The sequence below is a fragment of the Ailuropoda melanoleuca genome, chromosome 3 (genome assembly GCF_002007445.2).
Source record: "Ailuropoda melanoleuca isolate Jingjing chromosome 3, ASM200744v2, whole genome shotgun sequence".
Lineage (NCBI taxonomy): Eukaryota > Metazoa > Chordata > Mammalia > Carnivora > Ursidae > Ailuropoda > Ailuropoda melanoleuca.
Genome location: NC_048220.1, coordinates 46,528,946 through 46,544,548, shown reverse-complemented (window position 1 = coordinate 46,544,548; position 15,603 = coordinate 46,528,946). Strand labels below are relative to the sequence as shown.

General features: G+C 44.3%; 1 long non-coding RNA gene across 1 annotated transcript in view; it reads left to right on the top strand.

The window, feature by feature from the left end:
- The window catches only part of LOC117801510, an 81,168-nt gene extending 73,598 nt beyond the window's left edge, over window positions 1-7,570 (top strand). The window contains exon 6 of the long non-coding RNA XR_004624089.1: window positions 6,323-7,570. This is a non-coding gene — a long non-coding RNA (uncharacterized LOC117801510). The remainder of the gene's footprint in view (window positions 1-6,322) is intronic.
- Window positions 7,571-15,603: the final 8,033 nt, after the last annotated feature.

The window sequence follows — 15,603 nt, the reverse complement described above, 5'->3', positions numbered from 1 at the left end:
TCTTGTCAGAACCTTTACTCACATTCTAGAACAGCCCCGAGTGCGTGCATCTGCTTGAACAGGAGCCAAACCCTGTGCCCTTTCCTCTTCCTTCCATGGTCCCTCATTCTCCAAAGGGCACACAGTCCTCTAGTGCAAAGTTCATGACTTTTGATAGTGCATCCTTCCCCCAAACATACCCCTGATCCCCTAAGGACTTCATCTTGGCTTAGCCATCCTCACATCCGTTGCTGAAAGGATAAAGCAGCAGAGTTCCTAGTGTGCAGGGAATGAGCCGTACAAGACAGAGACTGCGTGATACCTTGCACTGGAGCCATTTTTAACCAGCCACAATTTTGTCATAATCTATGCTCTCCTAAATTATTTCATTAAGGGCTACTTGTCTTGCCAATGAACCACCTGTATGTAAGCATTCCAGATATGGACTGTTTTAATCTTCTTCATTGCTCCAGCTCCTAACAGAGCTTCTTTTTTTTTTTTTTAAGATTTTATTTATTTATTTGACAGAGATAGAGACAGCCAGTGAGAGAGGGAACACAAGCAGGGGGAGTGGGAGAGGAAGAAGCAGGCTCATAGCAGAGGAGCCTGATGTGGGGCTTGATCCCATAACGCCGGGATCACGCCCTGAGCCAAAGGCAGACGCTTAACCGCTGTGCCACTCAGGTGCCCCCTAACAGAGCTTCTTATACAATTATAATTATTAGAAAAACCCAGGGGAAAGCCTGGGTATTAAAGAAAAGCCTGGAAAACTCTTCTCTCCGTCAACAAGTCTCTTCTCTTTGGTGGGACGAAGAAACTTGCAGGGCATGGGCTGTTTATTCTACCCTTGCGAATTCAGTGGAGAAGGCTCTCAGAGGAAGGTTCAGCTCTACAACCTCCCTGGAGTCTCATTTCTTCACTCCTCTCGCCCATTCTAAACTTGGTTAATTCTATCAGGCTATGGACCAAGAGAGGATCAAGGATGCAAATTCCCACCTCACCCCCAGCTAAGAGGTGCTGGGTCTGTAGGTCTGGGTGGAGCCCAACCACATGCATTTTGAAAGGCACTCAAGGTAATTGTGACTCATGTGCAACAGTTTGAGAAAACACCGAATTCAACAGAGATCTCATGGAGGGCAGTGGGGACCATTCCTGGGGGAACCTCAAGTCTGAGTCATACCCAGTTTGGTCAGACCTTGGCAGGCGATCAAGGAAGGCATTTCTGGGTCATACCAGGACCATTCTATGGGACTATGATATTTCGGGTTTATCCCAGAGTCACAGTGTGTGGGACACACCAGGCCTTCTCCAGTTGAGGTGAGAATTTACTCACCTTCTCCTTCACCCAACCAATTTAAGAAGTACTTTCTCTGTGTTGGTTACCGAGTTGTCTCTCACACGAGTCAGCTAACCCTCACACTAACTCTGTGAGTTATTCCCCATTAGAGATGATAAAACTGAAATCCAGAGAGGTTGAGACATTTGTGTAACCAACATTAAAATGACTCTCGGAATATGTATCCAAGCATAGACCACAACCCATCTATCTTCCTTCCGCTATGCTGCACTCTTTTCCACCAAAGTCGAACAGGTCTGGTTTTGGGGAGCAAGGTGGCTCAGTGGGGCTTCTTTCTGCCTGAAGACATTCCATCCCCCACTGACACTACATTTCCATCCTGGATGTTTGTTTAAAAAACTAAATATAAATATAAAATATTTATATATGTAATATAAATATAAAATATAAATATAAAAAGCTAAAATAAAATAAAAGCTAAGTAGGAAATCCAGAAGGGTGAAGGGGGAGTGGGAACATTTATGTGCAGGAATGAATGAGCCTGCTTGTCTACCACGAAATTTGCCCTTTGCCCTACACACCCATCTGAACTTGGGGAGCACAGGCAACCCCTCACCAGGGCCAACGAGGGCAAGGGTCAGTGGGAACACAAGCTCGGACCACCTCATATCCTGGATATGTTGGTTTTGGCAGGATCTGACCTGTTTTCTCTTGTCCAGAACATTCGTCTGTGTATCCAAGTGTAAAAAGGGAGAGAGCAGGGACGAAGGATCAGCAGAAAAATACAGCAGGAATCAGGAACTGGTGCAGACTCTTTAGGACAGACCCCCCAGGCTAGATATTTGTTCTATATAAATAAGTAAATTTATAAATAAAAATTATATTAAAAATTATAACATCATGGTATGTCTTTCCTAAAAAACTCAAGGCACAGAACATAGATTTTGGATGAGACATACCTGAATTCCCACCCTGCTTCCATCACTTGAGTGAGTTACTTAACCTCCGGGTCCTCATTTTTCAAGTTATAATTATGGACAATAATATCTGCTTGAAAGAGCGAGCTGTGGGGATTAGAAATAATGTATGCAGGGAGGCTCTCAATAAATGTAGCTAATATTATGATAACTAGTCTAGAACTCATTTCCAAAGTTAATGGAGTATCCGTAGATGAACCTAGTTGAATGAAAGGTGTAGACTTCTGGTCATTCCGGGTTTGAAAATAACAATACAGAGTTTTAACTGGTATATTCCTGCTCCTGTGAGCTCAAAACACTTTATAAATAAATGGAAATGTTGCATCTGTTATTCCATTGGATCCTCAGAACAATCCTGTGATGTATAGTAGGTATTATTTTTATTTTACAAATGGCCGTCTTAAGGATTAGCAAGATTAAATGTTTTACCCTCATAATTGATAAAGAGCTGACCCTGACACACCAGACTTCCGAAACTGAGTTCAGAGCCCCTGCTAAGTGACCACACTAGAATTTATGTCACTCATCCTTGAAGTGGCCAATGAAAATATATACTCTACCCCCCTTTTTTTTTACTCTATCATCTTTCATATTCAGTTACTAGAAAATTGTATTCCAGAGATGGAAAGAAAGTCTATTCAAATCATACAGAGAATAAGCAAAAGGAGTGGGGTTTTTTATTTTATTTTTAAAACATTTTTTAAAATTTAGATTCAATTAGCCACATACAGAACATTATCAGTTTCAGAGGTAGAGTTCAGTAATTCATTAGTTGCGTATAACACCCAGCGCTCATCACATCACATGCCCTCCTTAATGCCCGTCACCCACTTACCCCTCCCTCTACCCCCTCCCCTCCAGCAACCCTTAGTTTCCTTCCCATAGTTAAGAGTCTCTCATGGTTTGTCTCCCTCTCTGATTACTTCCTATTCCTTTCTTCCTCCCTTCGAGTGGGGTTTTTTAAAAAGGAGACTTCAGTATCTAGCAAAGATGACCCAAGGAGATCTGTGTGGGCTCTGCTACTTGCTCAGTGTACAATTTGGGCAACTTAACCTTAGTAGGCTGCTTTTCCGAGCTCTAAGGACAACAGCAGCTTCCGAGTATTGCTGTGGTGATGAAATTAGACTGTAGATGTGCATCTGGCAAATCAGTGCTCAGCAGACGTGGGGTTTCCTCTATCTCACGCATTCCATTTGCAAATGTCTACTTGGCAAAATCTGGTCACAGAAGTCCTGGAGTCATGAAGCCTTCTCACGCCCAAGAACCAGGTACAGTGGGTACTTGACAGGGGTGGCCAACCATCTCAGCAGTTGTCAGCCTCTGCCCTCCTGAAGCAGAACTGTTTCTGGAAGGGGCACTGAAAATACTTTGGCTTCTATAAGTAGGTTGATTCCCTCCCTTTGCTGTGTAAGGGTCACTGCCATGACGGTGCCAATGCAATCCGCGTGTCGGACTGGTTTGTCTGCTCTGGATGACTTAGATGCTGGGAACTAATAGACAGGCACTCAAGTTCAAGCTTAATGTGAACACGTGCTTGCCTAAGAACCAGACTGGCACCATTAGCCCATAGCATGAAGGTCACCCAGCTTCTGTGAAATGATCAAGTACCCACTTGTTATTCCCCTGAGAGCAACGATGAGTCCTGCCCCCCATTACCAGCTATTGAAGCCTCATTCTTCTGGCCCTGTTTGTAGTCTACCTGGGCACAGGGACAATTCTCAAAAGTGGGAGGGGGAAATCCATTTGATTCTTCATTCTTCTCAGCAGACAAGGTAGTTGGAGCAACTAAAAAATTTTAGCTGCCTATCTGTATGTGTGTGGACATGGCTGTGCATGGGCATGTATATAGGCTTATCAGCTGTCCATACATCACTATTGTTTTCTCCCGTCTGACCATGATATAGAACACACCGTGAGGGCCAACCCCTGTGAGGATTATTAACAAAATGACATTTCTAAAGGTCAGGCCATGTCTGTGACTCTCAGCTTGGGCTCTTTCACTACTAGGTCTTTGGGTTTGGTCCTGGCTTCTTGGTTTGTCAAATCTGAGTTCTCACAGTTCTCCATCTGCCTTGTCTTGGTGGGAAGATATCTAGTGGTTTTAGTTTGTGTTTTAGTTTGCTTTTAGTATGTTCTAATTTGATAGCAATATTTCAGGTGAAAATGGCAGTCAAATGACAGCCAAACTCTGGAGTGCCAAACCCCAGGAAGCACACAGCAGGCCACAAAGGACCTTGTTCTTATACCTTCTTTGGTTTTGGTCTACTTTCCAATCATAGGAACCATGAGTATCTACCCTCCTTGTCCAGCCTGTGGTCCCTTTCATCTCCTGGGGTCAGCCTGGGAGATTTCTACCAATCTGCCCTTGTCCCGAGAGTCTAATCATATCAAGACCCCTCTATCCTATGCACTTTCGGGGTAGAGACTGTGGAAAGCTCAGGCCATAGTATGGTAGTTTCCCATTACTGCTGTGACAAATTGAAACACTTAGTGGCTTAAAACAGCACAAATTTATTATTTTATAGTTCTGGAGATTGAAAGTCTCACAGAGGTCTCACTGGACTAAAATCAATGTTGGAAAGAGTTGCCTTCCTTTTGGGGGTCCTAGAGAAGAATCTGGTTCCTTGCTTTTTCAAGCTTCTAGAGGCTATCCACTCTCATTGTTTGGCTCATGGTCTTTGTCCTTCATCTTCAAAGGCAGCAAGATCTCACACTGCCACCACTCTGGTTCTCTCTTTGGCCTCTCCTTGGCCTTCTGTGATTACATTGAGCCTACCTGCATAGTCCAGGATAATCCCCTCATCTCAAAATCAGATGACCAGCAAATACAATTCTATCTGCAACCTTCATTCCTCTTCACCATGAAACCTAACATAGTCACAGGTCTTGGGGATTCGGTTGTGGACACTGTTGGGGACCATTATTCTGCCTACCACACACTGTCACTTTTTTCCACAAAGTAGAGGATGTGCTGGACCACTGCTAAAAGCAGGCCTGTCTCGCCCACTGAACTGTCTGTTCCTGGCCACTGGTAAATGTTTGTGATCAACCTCCCTTGGCAGCCTTCCCAGGCATGTGGTCTGAATCAACTATCAGGAATCCCAACATCCTCTCCCTTTCAACTGACACAAGCTCTGTGTCCTTTGGAGTTCACCAAACTCCACCTTGGATGGAAATTTCACTTTGGGGAAACTTGGCTGAAGCTATGCTTTCTGGTTGCTAAGATCTGCTCCAGGCAGAGCGTCAACACTTGACCTTGGCCTGGGGCTGCTGGATCTCAGAAAAAGCTCATGTTGAGTTTCCTCTACCAGCTCCTGGGCTGACATATGGCCTGGGCACAGTGTTGGGAGTATGTCATCCCCTGGCCTCAGTCCTGACCTAAAGATGGGCATACAACCCAATGGCAATATTCATCAAACATTCTAAATCCTCCCTCACATTCCTAGTTGCCTTGCAGTTAGGCAGGGCCATTAGGATCGCGCTGACCAAAGAGGAAGTACTGTTTGTCACTTCTGGGCTGAAGCAGTGAAAAACCCATGGCTAATTCTCTAGTTTTCTCCTTCTGCTGCAGCAATAAAGGAAGATTTAAGCTCCAGATGGTGCAGCTACAAAATGGGGGAACAGCCACCATTCTGAGCACCTGAGAATCAATGACACACATCAGACGTGTAATGTGAGCAGGAACTTGGGTGTTTAGCCTCAGATTTGAGATTGACTGTTAACACAGCATAACCAGCCCATGCTGCTGACTGATGGACCAGCCCAGAACTCCCAGGAAAGGCCCTGCCTCTCTCTTTCTCTAGCACTGCAAGCGCATTTTGAGACATCTTAAGCTTGGAACTTCCAACTGCCATCCTGCCATCATGAAGAGAAGACCTATCTGAAAAGGAAGCCACTCAGAGGCAAGCAGAGCCACGAGATGAAGAAAAAGAATCTTGTCGACCTCATATGAATTCTCGGATACATTTGGGCACAAAGGCTTCTTGACTCTTTGAATCTCTCAGCAGTGTGAGAAAGACATTTCCATTTTTGCTTAAGCTAATTTGAATTGTGTTTCTGTCCTTTGCAGGGGCAAGAGTACTTCCAACCCCTTTCTTCTGGCTGACTCACATGGCAACATGGAATTATCCTTCGCATAGAAAGCAAGACTCCTGGATATCAGAGTGGGGCCCTCAACACAATTTGCTGCCCTTAGAAAGTATAATTCTTCTGTATTCCATACACATGTGCCCTGTTGAAGTATAATTACTTCCCTCTTTTCCATTTCCCGAGAAGGAAGGGTGTGTTAATAGTCAGGAGCAGGGAGACAACATCATCATCAAATCACTAAAGGGAAGAATTCACCAGTGATCGAAAATGAAACAAAGGGAAAGTGAATATTGATGATCTCAACTTACAAAAACAATGGACAGAAAATGGTACTGCCTTTGTTCTACTATAATATTTTTTCTAGGCATTGTTTTGCTTTCACATGTTTCCTGATAGTTTAGGCCTTTGGGAAAGTGACTAGAGGTTTTGAGGTAGAAACGATGAATGTGCAGAGACCCACCCACAGTCTCTCTCTCGTTCCTTGTAGGAGCCAGGAAGGAGGCACGGAGGAGGTGACTGTTAGAAATGAGGTTACACTCTGTGGCCATGGGATTGTACCGAGCCAGCAGGTCCACTGAAGGGTCAAACCAACAGAGCTGACCTCTGCTCCACGCTTTAACCAACAGCGTCAAATCCTGACCAGCTAGCTGGGCTGGGCTGAACCACACTTTGATGTGACCTGAGCTGACCCCCAACCCCCACAATCCAAACACATGATTCCTCAGAAAGCATCCTGAATTGACCAAATGGAACCTTCTAACTTAGAAATGGCCAGTGGCCTGGAGGCAGCCGAGTCAGAATTGCTTCAACCTTGACCACAGCTGTGAGTCAGTGGGTAAAACTGAGTCTTCAACAACCGTCCTTCTGGTACTAACTTGGGAATTCAGCAAGATCCAGAGGGGGATGGCATTTTATTGAGTGCAAGAAGCCAGGTTCAAGTTTTCAAAAAACCCATTGTTACCCTACAGATTTTACTTAGCGAGGAAACATATATGTAAATTCCTGTGTATACGTGTGTATTACTGACCCAGAAATTATCATTAGAAGATTGGGAAACTTGTTTTTTTAGTCACAATGGCCTCTGATGGAGAGTCTTCAAGCACTTTTCCCCACAGCTGACTGAAGCCAGAATATGTGAACACATACTTCCAAAGGATCTGTTTCCCCATTGTAACTGTTACCATCTTGGGATCATGTCTAAATAGTACCTGACTTGGATGAAAAGCAGTTGGATGCCATTGACAGTATTTTATTAAATTGTACTTCTCATTTCTCTTGATAATTATAATGCTAACAACCTAACACATTTATTGGTTGCCAAGTGCGAACTTAGAAAATTCAGAATTTCGTATGTGAAGGGATTATCTAGCCTTCATGCTCAGATCTTCTCTGCAACATTCCCCACTTCACCCTGGCATGCCACTGCTTCTAGAAGCAATCTGTAGTAAACATTAGACATTGCTGGGGGTGCTGTCCCATCACCCTGGCCCATCTCTGAGTTCAGCCGTCACCCGACTCACTTTGAGCGGATGGTGTCTCCCCTCTCCTGGGTGCCCCACAGATTTCCACATCTGCTCATAGCATCTCCCAGGCCACCCACTCTGCCAGTGCAACCCAGCAGTAGAATAGTGTTTCAGCCTTGGGGGCAACCCTCAATCAAGGCAGGTGGACCTTGGGTCATTCACATTGCCTGCCCTCCTCCAGGTGGATGATTCTGGGGGGCTTTCTGCACAATTCTCAGAAGTCTCTGGAAGAAGCTCTCTTCTCTTGCTCCTCTTTCTTTCCTACCTCACGTCTCCAATCCATTCTCTCTTTTCTGTTACCTGGGATCATCTCCCAAAGGAATGGTTTGCATGCAAGCCCTTATCTCAGGCTCTAATTATGAGGGACAGCAAACAAAATTATAGTCGATTCCATCGTAATGCGTAAGAATATGGGTTTTAGAGATACACTGCCTGACACCAGCTATGTGACCCTGGACAAATTTCTTAAACTCTACACCTTAGTTTTTTAACCTATAAAGTGGGGATAATAATATCACCTATATCCTACGATGATTCAGAAAATCAAATATTTTAAAAGCACTTAAAGGAGTGTCTAGCTCATTGTAAGTGCTCTATGAGCATTGTCCCCTACATAGGTTTGTGGGCATATAGATAACAGCCAGGCTTTTCCCTGGTGTGAGGTGGGATCCATCACCCTGTAAATTTCATCCTTCAGACAACAATGGCCAGAGCTTCAGGTCACAGCAGCACGGTTGGTTAGAAATGAGGGCGATGGGAAAGTGAGCTGAGTTTACTGGAGATTCCTAGATCACTTGTAAGTCATTTCTCTGGGCCTTGCTTTGTCCTAGGCTCTCAGGCCATTAAAAACAAAGGAAATTCTACAGCAATGAGACACATAGATTATTTTAATAAGTCTATATAAGTCAATGGCAGTTAATTGTTAACAAAAATTCTAATGAAAATGCTATTTAATGAAATAATTTTCAACGACTTTGAATTCTTCTTTTTTTTAATTTAAATTCAATTAGCCAACATGTAATACATCACTAGTTTCTGATGTAGTGTTCAATGACGAATTCTTTTCTTTTTAAAAGCAGGGTCATGGATATCAGAATACAACATCTAGCCATCTGACAATCCGAGTTTATTCCTGTAAATGTTCTACTGAGAACGCCCTACCTCCCTTTGACACAGGGCCTAACACTACATTTAGATTTAATGTGCTCGTATAGAAAGTATGTTTCAAGGAAGTGATCAAAGTCAAAGACTGAGAGACTACAATGGAGATTTGCAGGTTGCCAACTAGAAGATTGGGTGTGACAAGGAATACAGGGAAAAAGACTGATTGTAATTGTAGGCTCCTAGTAGCCCTTTCCTCATCTACTCCTCCGCAAACACATCCTCTCAGTGTCCAAAGCCTCTTCACTGCAAGTATGGTCAGTATTCACTACACCAGCGAGCTCAGGAGACTCTGGTCCTGACCGAGGGGGGCTCAAGCAGAACGCGTGAGTATGTACGATATATATAAGGCCTCTGCGTCCAGAGAGCTTTTCCCCTTTAGAGTTGTTATATTACAAAGATACTACCAGAAGCACATTCTTTTGACTAGCATCACAGAAGGGAAATCTTTATCTTTTGGGGGAAAGGCTTACTTCTGTAGATAATCAAAGTCAAGTCTTGTAAAAAAAAAAAAATTATCGGCTGCGTTAGAAGATTTTTGGTCAAACAATGACTAAAATTGATTTTCCGATGCGGCTCTAGAGCAAAGCGACCGTCCATCCTAGTTGCCCAAGGCTGGGTTTTTGCTGATTATTCCAACCAAATTATTAATCATACCCACTGTCACTCTCAAAGTGCCCAGTGCATGTGATAAATTGTGATATCCTGTCCTGAAAGCAGTTCCAAGAAATAAGTCACAAATGTGTAAGCAGTGTCAAGATTTCAGGATTGAGTGCCCAACTTCCTAAGAGGACTACTTTTAAGAACACAGTGATATAAATGTACAAGTTCTGATATGTTTGCTTTAAAAACGAACACAGAAACAAATCCGTCTGTACCTTTTTCTTGGCTTTTTTGGTAAAATCATGAGCATGCAGATAGCAGGCAAACAGAGCTGAGGTGTGCCTGTGATCGGCAGCAAGCCTCCCCTCCCCGCCCTTCACACCCCGTCAGGATGAGTTCATATGACATTTCCCCCCGACGATGGTCCTTGATATTATTTCCTGTAACTAGAATTTATGTCAGTAATAATGTTAGGAGAAAATGAAGGAGCTCATTAGTGTAACGTCCTGGGTCCTGCCATCCCACAGGAATGGCCTTGAAGGCATGAGTTTCTTTTCGGGGCCAGGATAAAACCAGAAGGAGTGGGCTGATCCCTGACACCACAACGCTGGAGCCGTGAGAACCATGGCTGTAATGCGGGTAGCTTATTCCCATGCGTTGTCAGCAACGTAAATCCGTACCCGCTCTATCTCCCTTCCATTTTGGGGAGGAATATACTGGCATCCCTTCATAAATATGACCTTAGTCATTATCATAATACGCTTTCCCGTAAGCTGGAGAAGGCAAAAATACCTCATGGGGACTTGTGATGATTGCTGTAACATCATAAAATTCCATTAGAAACATGAAGACATAATACTGACACTTCAGACTATTTTGGGCTAAGGAATGTAAATAGATAATGTTTCAAATAGAAACATCCCCAACCTCCTGATAGCAAAAATAACAACTTTGCAACAGGCTATATATCTAAGGGTTCTGGCAACAAAGAATTTCAGAGTGGGATCACAAACCGTAGTGATGAAATACAGAATCAAAATAACAGTTTCAACTATTTTTGGAACCCTTTTCTCCCGAGGAGGTCAACATAATGAAGATCTTTGATCACTTTCCCAAGCCGGCTTTCTTTGAGAAGGTAGTGGACGCAGGACTGGGTCAGAGGAGGGGTGGGAAAATCAACAATTAATTGATGAGCAAATATTTATTGACTATTGTGTGCAGGGCATAGCGCAGTGGTTAAGTACTTAGGCATCAGATCGGCCTCCTCCACTCACTCCCTCACCTCCAGGGACTTGCCTTCCCTCTCTCTCTCTCTGTCCCTGCTCTCCAGCCTAATGGGGGGCTAAGAACAGGACCTGCCTCGCAAGTCTGTTTTGAAAATAAACAGTTTCAGGCATTTATAAATTATAATTAATCATTTATAAAGTAAGTGGCACAGAGCAAGCCCTCCAACGTTATATTTAGGGGAAATAAAATATCTGTAGACAAAAATACACCAAAAATACGCCAAAAGAAGACAGCATACAATCGGTACGCAATGGTAACTACAGTGAATTAGAGTGGGCAGATCTCTGTGAATTAGTGTGGAGGGATCCCTCACGGAGGAAGTGGGGTCTTATCATGGTCTGGACGTTCGGGAGGAGAGGAGGTCATCGGGCACAACTCGCAAGTTGCGGCCACCGCAATATAAATAGGTCATTCTGGCTGGAGTAGAGGGTTCCTGCAGGGGACACAGGAGAGGAAAGTGATAGATGTGGTTTGGGTTAGTTTGGGATAATCTTGGATTTTAGCCAAAAAGGCTTTTCAGACAAGTTCTTGCCTGGGTGCAACTGATGCCATTGGAAGCAGCGTCAGGCAGGGCTGGCTTGCTGGTCTGGAAGAAAGAGGACCTGGAGCATGGGGAGCAACTGCCCCAAGGCTTTGGCGGTGCAGGGGGTCAGCTGTGAGGGCCTGCAATGGGGGAAGGCGGCTGAAAAAATAAGTCTCCTGTGGATTCAGCCAGATAGGAGAGGTCTCTGCTTCGCTTGTGCCAACTGACCCCAAGGTTCTTGTGGTGCTCAGGGCAGGCCAAAGGTCACAGTCCAGCCTAGGTTGCTAGAAAGGAGAGGTCTTAATAAAATGACTGACGCTTGTATTTTCTTTTTGGTATTGGGCAAGAATAAACTCAGAGTAACCATTCTCATTCATCACAGAACAGAAGATTCGTGGATTCCCTCTTGGCTGTGTCACCCCATCCTACCTGTCCCGGACTCGGAGCTGCCTGTGTTGTGTGAGCACTTCTGACTCCCGCGGCCACCAGCGCCTCCCTGCAGTGCTCCCAGGCCTTGGCACCCGCTCTGCCAGGGACACCCACGCGCTACTCAGGAAGCTGAGTGGGGAAAGTGGCTGAGGCTTTTGGGGTCCGCTTGGGTGGTGTGCTGCGTCAGCCCCTGGATCGTTCTCGAAAAGGCGGGCCGCTCATTGTATTTCAGTCCCTTCCAGCTCTGTGGTTTATGAGCTGTGTGATCCGGGTAAGGTATTCAACTCTGCCACCATCAGCTTCCTCCCTTTAACATGAGGGTGAAGCCGGAACGGCCCCCTTATCGTCCTGTGCTTAAGCAGCTGTAAAGCGCTCAGGCTAACGCTGGGCGGAGCGGAGAAGCTCAGTCGGTGTCTGTTTATTATTATTTCCCCGAGCTTCTCAAGTGTTCACTGGGGATATTGGGTGGGTTCAGGCACTAGAACCAAATCATGACTTAGTAATTGTAAATAATTACGTGTAAGAAGTTGTAACCTGGTTACAGAACAAGACTGACAAGTCACTGTTTTACGAGTAATGTACATTGGGCTGTAACAGAAGTTTCTCGATCAATTAAGAAGTAGAACAAAAGGGAGGACAGACAGCACTGTAAGGAGAGCCCAGCACCTTTGATTTGCATGCGATAAAGGTTGTAGTAAGTGCTGATCAAAGTGAAGTCTCTTGCCTGGGTACTTTTAAAAAGGCAAACTCCTGGATCCTACTGATTTGGGAATTTCTTCTCTCTTTGTCTCTGTCTCTGTCTCTCTGTCTGTCTGTCTGTGTCTTTCTCTCCCTTTTAAACAAGTATCTTAGCTGGTTGTTAGGCACTTGAAAGTTTGGTTACCATTCATCCAAGGATTAAGAAACGGAATCTGATCATGATCAAAGTAGACATACAGCTGGGCAAGAGCAAGCCTGAGCCTTGAAGTTTGACAAACGATCCCAGTTCCTAGGCCTTTAGGACATCAATTGACCAGTGAGATAATAACAAACTGGCCCCTTGGGACATTTATTGAGTAAAGAGCATTGATCATCTTATGATCCAGCCTTGCCTGATACCAGCTCTGTAGGACACCCAGTGATCAAGGGACACAGGGCTTAACAATAGCTGAGTGACAATGGCCTAATCTCCTCTCAAAACTCATCCCCTTAATAACAAGAATTACAAGCAACACCAACACTGCCATCCTCATTACTAGAGGCCAAATAAAACCCTGAAACATAAGATATGGGCACAAAAAGAAGATGGAAGCTTGGTAAATGACTTAGTAAAACGGTACAAGGTCAAAACTACGGGTTCTCAGCAGAAGAACTAAGTCAAGTCAATTTACCTACACGACTCTGGAAAGGCATCAAAATTGCAGACACCAAGTATGAAAAACGGGAAAAGATTGTGTGAGGGAATGCTGAAAAAAAGATGAGGGGACTGATAACAAAAGATTAGCAAAACAAACCTGTTTTTAAATAGATACATTAACCAGGATGCTTGACTCTCTCTCACACACACGCACGCACACACACATGCACACGCTCACGCGTGCACACGCACGTAGTTCCTTCCTCCTACCCTCTCAGCTCACAGGAACCACAAGTCATTTAGCGTCCTTTTCAGGACCCCCCCTGGATTCCAGATAACAACCCTACCCACTTCTCCAGGAAACTACTGAAGGATGGACTGACCAAATAGGGTATAAACTAAGAAAGAGGAAGACAAGGATTTTTAGGAAACAAGAGACCCACACAGGAAGGAGGTGAAGGGAATTCCCTGGATGATGGCACAGGGAAGTCCCTGAATAACAGCTGTGCAGCAAGAATAGAGAACAAGCAGCCAAAAGGGGAGCAGGAGAACAGAGGACTCTGGGAGGAATGCCTCCAGAGAGAGATATCAAAACTTACAGTTATCTGATGGCTTTGAGGATATGGAAAACTGTATTGAAAGCCATGGTACATAGCTATAGGAACACACATGGAAAGATTTTGCCCTTGATTAAAAAAAAAAAAAAACTAAGCAAATAAAAAATTAGGTAATAATTAACTTCAGGAAAAACAAAAAGTTATACAGTATAGGGAATGTAAATAGTGTAGAATTGTTGGCTTGGAAGTGGACAGTCATCAAAAAAATGAAAACACTGAATATGAATTTAAAAAATATGATTATAATGTATTGAAGGAATATGAGAGTAAAAATGCTCATCTACCATAGTAAAAATTAAATAGATTTGCCAAAATTAAAACCCAAGAGATAGACATATGTGAATATTATTTAGAACTATAGGGGTAAATATCCAAAGACATAGCCTCAGAGATTTAAAAGTAGATGCTTCTGAGAAATGGGACAATTAGGAGAGTGTGTGTGTGTGTGTGTGTGTTAGGAATCTGCTGCTTTTTTTTCTAAGACTCTAAACTTTTATTATAAACTTTCTTGAAGCAGAATACTGTAATATTACAGGCACTGATTCTGGAAAAAAAAAACCCGTCAAATTCAAATTTTAATGCCAGTACTAAATAGCATTGTGACCTAGAGGAAGTTACTTATGACCCACATGCCTCAGTGTTACATCAGGATAAGGGGGATGATCAGTTAACATCAGTACTCGGGGGGCTTGAGAATGAAATGAGGTGATGCTTTTAGAATACCTGGTATGATTTTGGCATTCAACACATCCTATCCATTATCATTGCACTTTTTAACTTACATTCATGTATTACTTTGATAAGAAAAAAAGTTTAGAAGCAGGTAAGACAAACAGATTTCTGACAAGAGGGGGGGGGAGGCTTTCTATCCACCCCACCCTGGAAGCTGCATCCTGGTTCATGATGCCAGAAAGGGAGGGTAACTGGGCTGTGGTTCCTGTGGGCTGACAGGGAGGCAAGAAGGAACTCTGAGTGTGTGTGTGTGTGTGTGTGTGTGTGTGTGTGTGAGTGAGAGAGAGAGAGAGAGAGAATGAAGCTTCCTGGTTAATGTACCTGCTTAAAAACAGGTTTGTTTCACTAATATTTTATCATTAGCCTTCCTCTCCTAAGTCTTCGCAAGTGTAGAAACATTTCCCCTTCTAGAAGGTAGGAGAACAGTCTGGCAATTTCCGACGAATGAGCTCAGGCGCTGGCACAGTCCTGCTGTTTGCTGGTGCCGGGCGGGTGCCATCCACAGGCCTGGGACAGTGGGGCTTCACGCCGCGCTGCCTCTCCACTTGTCTAGCTGGGGAGAATGACGAGTGAAGACTGGAGAGAGGCTGAGCTCAGGGTTGTTTTTCTGCCTGCTGCTAAATCAAAACAGCTAATTGGTACCTTTTGCAGCTCACTCTAGGTGCAATTGGGCTGAAAATCAACCATAATAGCTGATACAGCTGGAACTTGATTTTGTTTCTCCCGGAGAGGTCTGTCTGCGGGGCTCCTACTAGGAGCAGATAGCGTCTGCCGACTCACTCTGCTCTGAAGATTTTCAGGCCTGCAGCCCCCGAAAGGCTGTGCTCCCGGGGACCCATTACCCTGCAGGTGTCTGGGGTACAGCTTCCCTTACTCACTACCCCCCCCCTTTCACAAAACTCTTCTCCGTACTGACTACTGGAACAGGGCTAACTTCTCGCTTCTTCCAGCCTGGGCTTGGACCTGTGGCCACTGCTCCCTCTCTCCCCACCCTCGCTCCTCAGCACAGATCTTCCCTCTTCATGCACTTACCCTTGGCCTAAATGGGTA